This window comes from Thamnophis sirtalis, unplaced genomic scaffold, assembly GCF_051295495.1.
Source record: "Thamnophis sirtalis isolate CommonGarterSnake01/CBP01778 unplaced genomic scaffold, rThaSir2_p1.2 scaffold_1, whole genome shotgun sequence".
Lineage (NCBI taxonomy): Eukaryota > Metazoa > Chordata > Lepidosauria > Squamata > Natricidae > Thamnophis > Thamnophis sirtalis.
In genome coordinates, this window is record NW_028261381.1 from 98,385,138 (window position 1) to 98,398,682 (window position 13,545).

The 13,545-nt window shown below is 35.7% G+C and overlaps 1 protein-coding gene across 1 annotated transcript in view; it reads left to right on the forward strand.

Moving 5' to 3' along the window:
- Positions 1-13,545, forward strand: part of LDLRAD3 (low density lipoprotein receptor class A domain containing 3) — a 151,038-nt gene that overhangs the window by 61,237 nt on the left and 76,256 nt on the right. The window lies entirely within an intron of this gene.

A 13,545-nucleotide genomic window follows, 5' to 3' on the forward strand; every position in this document is an offset into this window, starting at 1 on the left:
ATGAAATCCTTCGGAGTAAATTTAAACTTTTTTTTGTACTCTAACCTATCTGTTAAACACGTTGATAAGTGTTGAAGTCTTATATAAGGTTTTATATCTGGAAAAAGGATTCTTAATTAAATCAAGTTTAAGTCTCATTAGTAGTTAGTCTTTTCTAATGTATGGTATTCTGTACATGATGTTTTGAGAAATATCCAAATGGTAACCATAAAATAATTTACATGCCTTCAAATATTTACAGTAAATATTCATAATCATATTATTTTATTCAAGAAATTACAGTCTATAAGTTTCCCATGGGGTCTCTCTGAGTTTGGTGGTTTTCTTGCAGATGTTTCATTATCAAACTATGTATCATCATTGATGATGATGATGATGATGATGATGATGATGATAGCAATAGCACACATATACAGCTTCACAGTGCACAGTGCTTTACAGCCCTCTTTAAGTGGTTTATAGAGTCAGCATATTGCCCCCAACAATCTAGGTCCTCATTTTACCAACCTCAGAAAGATGGAAAGCCCTTGATCATACTGATGCTGATGCTGATACCTAGTTTGGTAATGAAACTTCTGCAAGGAAATCACCACGTTCAGAGAGCACCAAGGACTCCACTGTTCAATCCTGAGCTACAGATATTCTCAGTATAAAGGTCTCTCTTTGTCCAACGTGTGGTTACCACACCAGGGAGAGACAGGATATTTTTTAAAAAATAAAAAGGTGATATAACAGAGACAGGATATTTTTTTTAAAATAAAAAGATGATATAACAGATAGTATCTCTTTATGGATATTCATATTGGTTAGCACACATCTTCAGTGATTGGGTGCATAGTTCTCTGTATTTCCCATATTACTATTTAATCTGTTTTAGTATCTCCTGGTACTCATTAAAATAGATATTTTCCTATCTTTTCTGTGTACATGTTGAGGTAGCTGCTTGTAACAAAGAAGTCATGAAAGCATATAATCCTAATTATTGCTTTATATGTTATGAAAACTATTTTTAGAAATATGAAAATGCGTGGCCTGGAACACTTCCACCTCTTTTATGGAAGTGGAAATAATTTTAACTCTTTTATGGAAGAGTGGAAATAATTTTAACATTTACAATCTTTCAAAGAAATGACAAATAGATTGTTGGAACTGTTTTTGCTTTAAGGTCCATTATGGACATGCCAATTAGGCATTTATCCATTCATGCTGAATTCATTAGTAGTAAATGAGGGGAAGGAAGGGATCCAATCTTCAGAACTGCTGGAAACTCTGTGAGTCTGTATGTACCATGCAAACAAAAATCAGAAAGTATGAAAGAAGGAAATCATCAGCCTTGAGGAAAAAGATTTAAAATGTAAGGCCACATCCAGTTTGGTCGCCACAATGTAAAAAAGATGTGGAGACTCTAGAAAGAGTTCAGAGAAGAGCAACAAAGATGATTAGGGGACTGGAGGCTAAAATATATGAAGAACGGTTGCAGGGACTGGGTATGTCTAGTTTAATGAAAAGAAGGACTAGGGCTGACATGATAGCAGTGTTCCAATATCTCAGGGGCTGCTACAAAGAAGAGGGAGTCAAGCTATTCTCCAAAGCACCTGAGGGCAGGACAAGAAACTAATCAAGGAGAGAAGCAACCTAGAACTAAGGAGAAATTTCATGACAGTTAGAACAATTAATCAGTGGAATAACTTGTCTCCAGAAGTTGTAAATGCTCCAACACCGGAAGTTTTTAAGAAGATATTGGATAACCATTTGTCTGAAGTGGTGTAGGGTTTCCTGCCTAAGCAGGGGTTGGACTGGAAGACCTCCAAGGTCCCTTCCAACTCTGTTATTCTGTTTTTCTGAGGGTTTTTTTCTGTTTAAAATGTTGAATATCTTCAGAAATAGTGCTACATCATTTAGTTTATAATGTTTGCTAATAAATAACTATGAAACACTAGGTGGTTTCTTTCTCCAGACTCCCTGTTGTAAATCACACTGTGTTTAGAAGGTGAGTCTTGTCATCAACTTCACCGGGAGCTAGATTCTGACTGTGCTGCCATATTTAATTTCTCTTTGAGCTCTTGGAGGTTTTTTTATTCCCTGCCCTAATCAACTGTAATCTTCATCTGTCTAAAATAATTGAATAATATGTAAGCATTGAAAGTAATATGTGAGCATTGAAAGTAGCTTTTGTCGGCTAACGAGCAACAGTTACTTAGAGAATTGATAGGTTGATGCTTTTGTCAACTAACAAGCAGCAGATGGTATATTTTCAAAGTATGGCATATCATCCTTGCTTACTGCCTGAAAAGATAACAGACAAATTTAAAGTTTCACCAAATAACCAGACATATCTGATTATCCCTCCCCCCAACACATTCACCCACACACACTTTATGGGGGGGGGGGGGGGTGTTAGGTGGGAAGAGCCTTTTTTGTTAGTTCCATGTGCTTTCAGAAATTTGTCTGTAAATCAACAGTGACACCCAGTGTCCAGTTTCACTTATCTTTGTGTTTATGATCATTATATTTACACATTAGGACAGCCAGCCAAAATGAGCTAATTGTCTTATGCTTCATTCTTCATGGCAAATTATAAGCATGGAAGTATTTGTACATTTCTTTATTACAGATATAAAATTGGAACCTGAAAAAAAATATTTATTATTTATTTATTACATTTATATGAGTGCCCATCTCACAAAAAATGACTCTGGGTAGTGTTCAAAAATTAACCAAAACAATAAATATATAAAACAATCATTGTTACAAATATAAAACAGTTTACAATAGTGGCAAATATCTGTAGCTCAGGTGTAGGATGAGGGTGAAGGTTCGTTCTCTGACCTTGTGGGTTGGTTTCTGAACATTTCGTTACCAGGCTAGGTAACATCTTCAGCAGAGTTTAAGGGATGTAAGTGTCAGTGTTCTTCTGTTTATTAGAGCTTCAGGTATGGGTGTGTCAAATGAAGATCTTATGATGGGTCTTATGGTGTGAGCCATCAGTTAGTATCTTGTGACGGGTCTTGTGATAGGGAGGTTACATTAGGTCAGCGTCATTGGGAGATGAACTGGTGGGGGGGAGTTGCATGTGTTGGTTAAAGTTGATGCTGTCTCTGGTTTGTTGTGTGGTTGATTTAGATTCTGAGGGGTTCATAGGTTGGTCAATGTTTCTGTTGATGGAATAAACCTGGGCCATGTCAAGGCACACTCTTGAAGCCCTTATAAAGAGAACACTGACACTGATATCCCCTAAACTCCACTGAAGGCGTTACATAGTCTGGTAACGAAATGTTCGGAAACCAACCCACAAGCTTAAAGAACTAACTTTCACCTTCATATAAACCAATCACTATTATAAAATACCACAAGGCACTAGAAAGGGAGTATTAACCACATTAATGAAGCCATATGAGAATTTCACCAGTCCACTGAAATTCCTAGGCCTAAAGATATAGCCAGGACTTGATGAATTTGTGGAAGAGAATAGAATAGAATAGAATAGAACAGAACAGAATAGAATTCTTTATTGGCCAAGTGTGATTGGACACACAAGGAATTTGTCGTTGGTGCATATGCTCTCAGTATACATAAAGAATCTATATCTTTTTTTGTTGACGACAGTATAAATACCCCAAAATCTGGAACAAGCAGATGTCACTGAGGAACATATGATTCTACCTTTTACTTAAATGCTATGTAAATCCAATACTCCATGTAGCCAGGTTCAGATTCAACATAAAATCTAAGAATACACACACAGTTCTTCTCACTGCAGTAAACTTAACCATTAGTCTGCTTACCTTCACAACTGGAAGTCTAATTGTATCTGTTAATGGAAAAATCAGAATAATACTAAGTATCACAGATGTTAATGTAATAAATCAAATATTTGACAATTGTATCAACGTCACAATTTTCTCACAATATTTTTTTCCGATTCCCAAATTTATATGAGAAATGAAAAAGTACATATTAATTGTACTATGGTAGGTATGTATAGCTGTTCCTAGCCATATTCCCCAGTGTATTTTTACCATGTTGAAAACTGAGGGATGAAAAAGAAATTTAAGTTTGTGAGCAGCTATTCATGCATTAAGACTCGCTGTAGAGCGGTAGGGAAAGGAGATTTTTGACAAGAGTATGTCTTGCCTTTCTTAGGGCAATTTGTCAACCCTAGTTATTGTATTCTTGTTTATCACAACCCAATTACTAAAACATTGCTTGCTCTCTTTCCCGTCATCACTTCATTTTGAAAAAAAAGAATGATAAAATAGCATCCAGTTAAAATTTTAGCTAAGTGGAATAGAAATATGAAAGGAAGGATACAGATTCAAATGATTAGAAGAAATGTGTTCATAATTTACTGTCTACTATTCCCATTCAGTTACCTAATAAATTGAACTGATATCAGAAACCCTTCTTGATAGTCTAAAGAATTATTGGAATGAAACAGTAGATTTTGATATGTGAAGAGAACAGTGTAGGAAGTCAAGATGGAAATTGTAATAATAATTTAGCACAATGCTACATAATTCTCAAAGGAGAATAGTCTGCTCTTTGGGAAAACAATGCAAAGGGCAATAAGCCAAAACACAATATTTGGGTTGAATATGGGGCCCTCTATTGACAAAGCATATATTCAGTGGGATTCAAATTTTTTTACTACTAGTTCAGTGGGCGTGGCTTGGTGGTGTACCATAACTTAGCTTGATGGGTGTGGCAGGGGAGGGATCCTGTAAAATCTCTATTCCCACCCCATTCCAGGTGAAGGATACTGTAAAATCTCAATTTCCATCCCACTTTAGAAGAAGGTTACTACAAAATCCTCATTTCCTCCCTGCAACTCAGGACACAGAGAATACATGGGGGCGGGCCCAGTCAGAAGTGGTATTTACCAGTTCTCCAAACTACTCAAAATTTCTGCTACCAGTTCTTCAGAACTGGTCAAAACCTGCTGAATACCACCTCTGCATATATTCTACCACAAAGCTAGAGTCTTTGCCATTCATCAAAGAACACCATTATAACTCATCTTTGTTCATTTCTGTAACTCAGCAAAATTCTGTATTTCTGTTGCTTTACATTTAGAACTTTAAAACTGCTTTATTTTTTAAATCTTGCACACATTTTCCAGGTCTTCGGTATAGGGAGAAAAAACATTGCCTTAAAGTAAAGTGTATGTTGTCTTTAGTCATCCTGCTGTGCTAATAAAGTAATGTGGTGTAGCAGCTCTTTGTTGAAGGTACTCTTTTTTGCTAACAACTTTCAAGATTTTCTCTTGATTTGTGGCATAATGCCTTCACCTTTTTGATTTAAAGACTACCTCCCAGGCAACAGCATTCACATCTTCCATTGGTATTGTATCCATCTAGAACAGGTTTTGTTTTCTTAGAATTTTGGTGCAGTAGATTTTATTATATTGTGCAATTTACAGTACATGCAGAAGATTATCATATTTATGGTGCTAATTAGATGCACAACATTGTCAGGATAAGATCAACAGTAAATGCAAAAACAAATCCCATCATCTTTTGCACATATAGAGCTAGATGAAAATTTGGTCATGGTGTTAAAATTCAACTTCTACATTCTCAAGTATGATGTTTTAAGGATATAAAATTGGCCACACAAAAGTAATTGTTTGGTTTGATTTAATAAAGATCTTGGATGCTTTTCTAACCTTTTGTTTTCCAATAGCGGCTTATGTTGTAAAACAGTAATAATTAGCCCCAAGTTATGTTTAAATACCTTGAACAATATCTATTTGGAATACCATGAAATATATGGACTGTTGTATTTAACCTCATGTCTAAGTATCCATTTAACATACCTTTTTATGAATGTTAATAATCCAGCTTGTGTCAAAGCCAGTTTTTCCAGTGTTCCTCCTGGAAAGTGAGGAAACGTAGAGATTATTTTATATGGAGCATCTACAGGTTTCTCCTGTTTACTTGATGTCAGACCCATCTTTCTTTACGACTCTCCCTCCCACTGTCCCTCCCTCCCATTTTATGAGAAAAGGTGCTAAGTACAGCTTTGTTTCCTGCAGTAAATTTCATTATGACCTTTATGTGCAGTTTATTTTGTATATGGTATAAAATTTTAAGATGTTTCTGGAGGCCAAGATGTGATAGGAATAAGGTTTGAAAGAATTGATTGCACCTTTATAGAAACTGCTCTTTATCTAGCCCAAAGGTTTTGTCATGGGAACCACATGAGGATTCGTTTATTAGCCTGAGGGCTGCACAACACTGAATTTGTTTTATTATATTGATGTAAAAGTCTTTAGTGAGTTGAAAAATATTTATCAAATTTGTAACCTAACTCAATATCAGCTCTGGGTAGCATACAACATTAAAAACATAGTAGAACAAGAAACAGCAAAGCGGGGGAGGGGGGAACCAAGGATCCACAAGGGACAAAAAAGACATGTCTACACACAGACAGACATTAACAATGTACCATGGGTTGTTCTTAAACTTTTTTTTAGTACTGAAGTTTAAACTAACTTTGCTGCTTAGATGGCAAAGGATCTTGAAACCAAATCCTACTAGGAATGGTTTAAGGGGAGATTAAAGAGGAAAAATTGCAAGCATCAGAACAGTTTCTTGTGAGTAGCAAAATATGGAGAATATGTTTCCTCTCTATTTGGGATGGTGCCCACCATCTTCCTGGTGGGTACTTTCACATGGATGAAGGAATGGTCTTAATTCTCCTCTGTCTCAACACCTGTTATGTACTGTAAGAACAGGCGGGCATGTAGTCCTGAAGGACAATGCTGCTTATGCAAGAAAAACTGAGATGCTAACTATAAAGACCAATTCTTAATGTTTGTCAGGAGATCTGTGTAAGGCCAAGATGTACTGTGTAATTGCCATTGTTGGTCAGTTCCTCTTCCTAAAGTATTTTCTACAGCCCAGACTGCAGGTCTGTGTAACAATCAGTAACTTGGCTTTCCCAAACATTGGCCTTGGGACCTACAAGGTATTGTTGCAAACTTCAGAAAATGTCTTAGAGAGCTCTAGGTGAGTTTGGAACCCCTGATCAGGCCTGCCTCTTAAGAATCCAGTATTGTAGGCTGACTAATACAGGCAGTCCTTAACTTACCACCATTCACTTAGTGACTGTTAAAAGTTACAACAGTGCTGAATGAATAGTGGTTATAACTGATCCTTGGAGTTCTGCTTGTACTTTTACTACATGGCCATGTGACTGTTCTGCATGCTTGGCAATTGGTTCACACAACTGGTTGTAGTGCCTCTGATCACATTATTCTCCTTTGTTACTTTCCCTGTCTGCTTCCCTGGAAACTTAATGGGGGAAGGTTGCAACTTGCAAGTTGTGGGGTAAGTCTCTCTCACCCATCTATGCTCTTCCATCCCTATAGGCTCACACCATGCTGGCTATTCAAACCCACCCCCCACTCCATGCCCATGCCTCTGTGTCAAGCAGTATTTATTCCAAGCAGTAACCAAGACTTTTGATAAACTGTGCATCTAATCAACAGAGACAATCCACACTTTCTTCTGAAATCTGTTGTTAATTGGTTGTTAAGTGAGTTGTGCCCAATTTTTCAAACTTTTGCTGCAACTTTAGTCTTGCAGTGATACCTTTAACAAGATTAAGCAACACCTGCCTATCTCATAATTGGGAAGTAGTTGATAGGGTAGATAACAATGTCAAATTCAGTTTAAACATCTGGCTGATTGTGCGATGAACCCTAATAATAATTATAAGCTAGCAACAAGAAAAGTAGTATGTTACTGGAGCTTTTTGAAATCAAATCATATTTTTCAAATGTTATGAAAACAACTACAATTTTGCTTGTTTCTGTAGAACAGTTCTTTAAAAAACAAATTTGTAAAAAATAGTGTGGAATTTTTTTCACATGGAAATTAAATGTATCTTAGAGAGAATATTTATTTTGAAGACAAGAATAGCTGGTTTTGACCAGTGTACTGCATCTTTGATGACTATTTCATATTTTTGTTTTTAATTTAGTTTCTGAAAGAATATTTTACCAGGTGATAAATTCAAAGTTATCAATGAAAAATTGTTAATAAATGATTACAGAAGTTATTAAGGGATTTTTCAGCATTGGTTTTATTAATTGCCATAGACTGAATATCTTGAATTATGCTGTTTATGTGTAATTGTCAGGATTAGAAATCACAAAAATAAATATGGTAGCACCACCACAAGTACTACTAACTATAAGTGCCATCCTCTTGTGTGAATGTTGGATTTATATATTTAGACTTAATACTTTATAGAAAATCTTTATAAAAATAGTGGTAGTAAACAAACAAATAACTGATGGAAATATATTGAAGATTCCTAAAAAGCATGTCCTAGTCAGACATCTTAATCAGGTTCATAAAGTACAAAATGTTGATCTTTTTATAGTGATATATAAAATTGATTTTGAAGTTAATTATAAAGTATGTACTCCATAACTACTTTTTAAGATACAAAGTGAGTCTTTTAGCTGTGTCCCATGAATTTTCTCCAGATTTTATGGATTATTGTAAATAATACTAATAGAAAAAACATTTAACATACACCATCATTGATCAACAAAATTATTTTCTTCACAAAACTTTCTCATTTTGAGGTTGTAGGGTCATAAAATTAAAATTTGAAAAATATTTCAGGAATCTTAAAAAAAATGCTTGTTCTCTTTGTTTTGCTTTTCTGAGCGGGTATGGGATTTGCTAGCGAGAAAGTTATTATTAGCGAACTAATTGAATTTAATTAGTCTGAGATATAAGCTTCTAGAAAATCTTATAAATAGTTTAAAATAAAGATATACCGTTGACATGCATTAATACATCTATTTTTAGATAAGTGACAGTAAGATAGACTTGATTGACTCTCTTTAGCAAGAACAAACGCTAAGAAAACTGTTTCCAGTTTCCTGTTAATTGACAAGCACTGGACTATGCAATTTGCAATGATTCTCTTAGATACTGCAGCCTTTGGAAGCTGATTGTGTTTCTGCTACATATAGATGAATTCATAATAAGTCATAAAAGAACTGGGTTCCCCCCCCCAAAAAACCTGTCTTTTTGCACTGAATTTTGAGCCCCAGGCAAACTTTAAAACATATATAAGCATGAAAACTAAAAATGTTAACACTTAAAGACAGTAATTTTTCTTTCCTATTCCCTGTTTAATAACACTAATGTGATATTGTGACACTGTCAACAGGGAAATAATTAACAGAATGAAGTAATTTCAGACTTTACTCTTATCAACCTATAAATTTAGTTCATTTTTAAATTTTGTTTTTTGCTTCCCAGATAAAATGGTAAGCCTACAGCCGTGATGGCGAACCTATGGCACGCATGCCACAGGTGGCATGCACACACACCTCCCGCCAGCCAGCTGATTTTTGTGTCTTTGCCACGCAGGGGCAGGGCACATATGGGAGGCATGTGCGCATGTGCCAGGGCAGGGTGTGTGGCGCACCCTGTTTTTGATCCCAGGAGGCTTCAGGGAAGTCTACTAGACCCAAAATGGGGCTCAGGGTTGCATGCGCAGGGGGCAGGGGGAGCATGGGGAGGTCACACATGTATGCACAGGGGGCAGGGCACGCAAGAGAAAGAGAGAGAGAGAGAGAGAGAGAACACATGTTAATGTGGTCACAGAAGCTGTGAAGAAAAAGAACAAAAAAATCTTGTGAGAGAAGAAAAACTGCAACTATAAACAAAGGGCTACAACCATCATTTAGAGAAAGCTATTGTAAATAAAGCATTTTTAACCTGATTCTCTTCCAGATGTGTTGGGAACTGTAACTTTTGGAATTTCAGTCAGCTTGGGCATTTGTGAGAAATAAGCAACAGAAATTCACTTCACATTGGAATTTTTTAGTTCTCATTTTAAAAGCCACGTAAACCTGCTAACATAAATATATTACTGATTTTGTGTGTGTTTGTGTGTGTGTGAGAGAGAGAGAGAGGGAGGGAGGGAGGGAGGGAGAGGGAGAAAGAGAGAGAGAATTAGAAGACAGGCAAGCACCTAGGATTGTTAGTAGTGTGAACAGGAGTGTTGTGTTGGGATGTTGGATCTACCTATACACTCTTTTTGAGTCATGAGACAGTTCTTTCGATTTAATAAAAAAGGACGTATCAGAATAGTCCTTGAATCATACTTGAAATTGTCTTGAATTTCTGCTTTCATGAAATTTTTATCAATTCAGTTATAATTCCTTCTCAATGATTATACCAAAAATAAAAAGTTTCTCATTTAGGGGCAAACTCTCCAAGTCAAAATTACCATATTTAGTTCACCCATATTGTCTTTGAAAATCAAATTAATAGGTGAAAATTTTCAAATTCCAACCCTTAATGTGTCTCTGCAGAGACAGAGCTGCTATCTGGATCATTTGACCATAACACCACTTACAATATGATTTCTTTACAGACAAGAGGCCAAATTCTGTAATGGGATATGCTAACAGTATGGCAAAGAGTGGATGGTTTTTCAGTTGGCTCAAAAAAATTTCCCAGCTCTTGTTTAAACTACTTGTGCTATTAGGGTGGAATGTTTGAAGTTAACAGACATCTGTTTTTAGCAGAGTTAAGGAGATAGAAACAGATGTGAAGCTTAGGGCTAAACCAGACATGACATGCAATCATTTATATTTTTCCCTTTGCTCATTTTTTTAACCCCTAGAAGCTTCAGAAAGCACTGAATGTGTGGGGGAAAAAATGGCAGAGTCAAAAGGCTGTTTAAATCTTTCCATCATTTTTACTCTATTCGAAAGGGAAGATTCTAAACTAGCTTCTTCACTATTGCAGAAAAATAATCTATATTCAGCTCCAAACAACCCTGATGATATATTTCTTAAAGTCAAGTCACATATTACCAATTACAGGTCCCTTTACTAGATGCTATAGAAACGTATTAAAATTTAATCCTTCAAAAAATGCTTTTTTGTGTATCCGATTTTAATTTACCATATATACTCACAGATAACCCGAGAAGTTTTTTAATGCCAAAAGACATTCCCTAAATGGGGCCGGCTTATCTACAAGCTTATATGTTAGATTTTTCTCTCATCTTTTTAAATGTACTATATATTCAGTGGATATTCACATATAAGGCCATCTGCATATATGTAGACCTTCATGTTTTGAACCAAAATAGGATGGAAAATGTGCCATCTTCAGATAAGCCAATTGTGAAAATCAAAACATAACTAAAATTTTGAGGATTGGATTATTTGCAGATGGCCCATTATTCATGGTATTTTGGTTAAAAATCTGAGTATCAGCTTATTTATGAATAAACTTATACATGAATATATACAGTGTAGGGGGAAATTATGGGACCCACAGAAAAGATATCTTTAGTCAGAATCATAGACCTTTTTAAGCTGCTTTTGTTTGTATTGTAAACGTGTGGGTTGTTGTTGTGAGGGAATTGACACGCAGGAGCCATGTGCAAGTCAGATCTTTATTATAACACAGGTGACAAGCGATTCAAACGTTCCCTGCAACTGTCAGGGTATTTATACTAGCACTCAGACCAACTGTCAAAACGACCAACCAATCAGGTCGCAGCTGGTATTTGCATATTGAATATGCAACAGTTTGTCTGTAAAAACTGTTATGACTTCTATTTTGAATTTTAATTATCCTATTGCCAGTTCATTTATGTGGCATATTTTAGAACATTGATTCTTGCTAGTCACAGATTCATAATATTGAAGTTGTAGAAAAGTTAAACTAGAAAAAGATGCTATATATATGAGTTACAAAAAACTAGGCAACCATTATTGTTTTGCTGCCAATTTATGCATAACCAATGTTTTAAGAGGCTTACTTGTTTTCTTATTTATTTGCTGATCTCTGAATAAATGTACAAAACAAAATGGATGTCTTTTTCATAGGAATTGTCCTGATGTTTAATATTATGAAATATATTTAAATTAGTAGATCTTACAGAATTTTGGTAAATGGCAGTACTTTGGTTGGAAAGGAAAACTACCAAAGTACTAGGTTATATGCTAGACTGGGGAGTATTATTTTTTTTTAAAAACCATCATAGAAGAAGGCATTAACAGATCATTCTCATCCTGTTGCCAACAAAACTGTCTGCCTGGTTCCATATAGTCTAAAAGACAAGTTTATTGTAAGATGCTTTACAGTACCTAGATCATAAGTATCTGAAGGACCAAGATATACACTATATTGCCAAAAGTATTTGTTCACCCATCCAAATAATCAGAATCAGGTGTTCCAAACACTTTCATGGCCACAGATGTATAAAATCAAGTACCTAGGCATGCAGACTGTTTTTACAAACATTTGTGAAAGAATGGGTCGCTCTCAGGAGCTCAGTGAATTCCAGCGTGGAACTGTGATAGGATGCCACCTGTGCAACAAATCCAGTCGTGAAATTTCCTCGCTCCTAAATATTCCAGTCAACTGCCAGCTGTATTAGAAGAATGTGGAAGTGTTTGGGAACGACAACAATTCAGCCATGAAGTGGTAGGCCACATAAACCCGCCAACATCAGTGTGTGACCTCACAAATGTGCTTCTGGAAAAATTCCCATAAACACACTCCTAAACCTTGTGGACAACCTTCCCAGAAGAGTTGAAGCTGTTATGGCTGCAAAGGGTGGACCGACGTCATATTGAACCCTATGGATTAGGGATGGGATGTCACTTACAGTAAGTTCATATGCGAGTAAAGGCAGGTGAGTGAATACTTTTGGCAATATAGTGTATCAAGACTCTTATGCTGATTTGGCAGGAATTATTTATCAACAGCAAATGTTGGGTTCCAGTAAATAATTTCAGTAACGTTGCTGGAATTAGTTTTGGACAGCCATATAGAAAAAACAATAAGAAATATTCTGCTACCCCAGTGGTTCCCAAACTTGGCAACTTTAAGACTTGTGGACTTCAACTCCCAGAATTCTCCAGCCAGCAGAGCTGCAACTTGGATATCAAAATTATTCTGCAAATGGCTGTTGCCAAATATATAAAATTTAATTAAGCTGTGATCCGTCAAGGCATTAGTTATCTTTCCAGTTAAGAGTGATGCTTATAATGGAGCCTACCCTTGTTTTGTTTGGTACTTAAGGAGGTATAACCTCAGGCCATATTTTGATGTACTGGTTTGCTTTCTAGTTTGGTATTCTCTATATATTTTGAATTCAGCTTCCATTATTTCAGCCAATATTACCTTTGAGGTTATGGGAGTTGATATCCAATGATCTGGAGGGCATTTGGTTGAGGAAATGGTTAATAGTACAAAGTAATTGTCTTCCAGTGATTATTTCTCACTCAATGTTTGCTCTTAATACGTATCTTATGAAACTGATAGATTTACTAATATATTTTGGAGAATAAAATACCCAGAACATTTGTACTATTTAACAAGAATGATGGATTCTTTTAGCTTAAGACTCTTGATTTTTAGGTGAACACATTTTTTTCAAATAAACTTATAATAATTGTATTAAGAGATGCACTTGAAAGGAGCCTTACATTTTAATAGCTTGTTGCTGGAAAACTATGTGTAAAAGTATAATTTTAAAAATAAA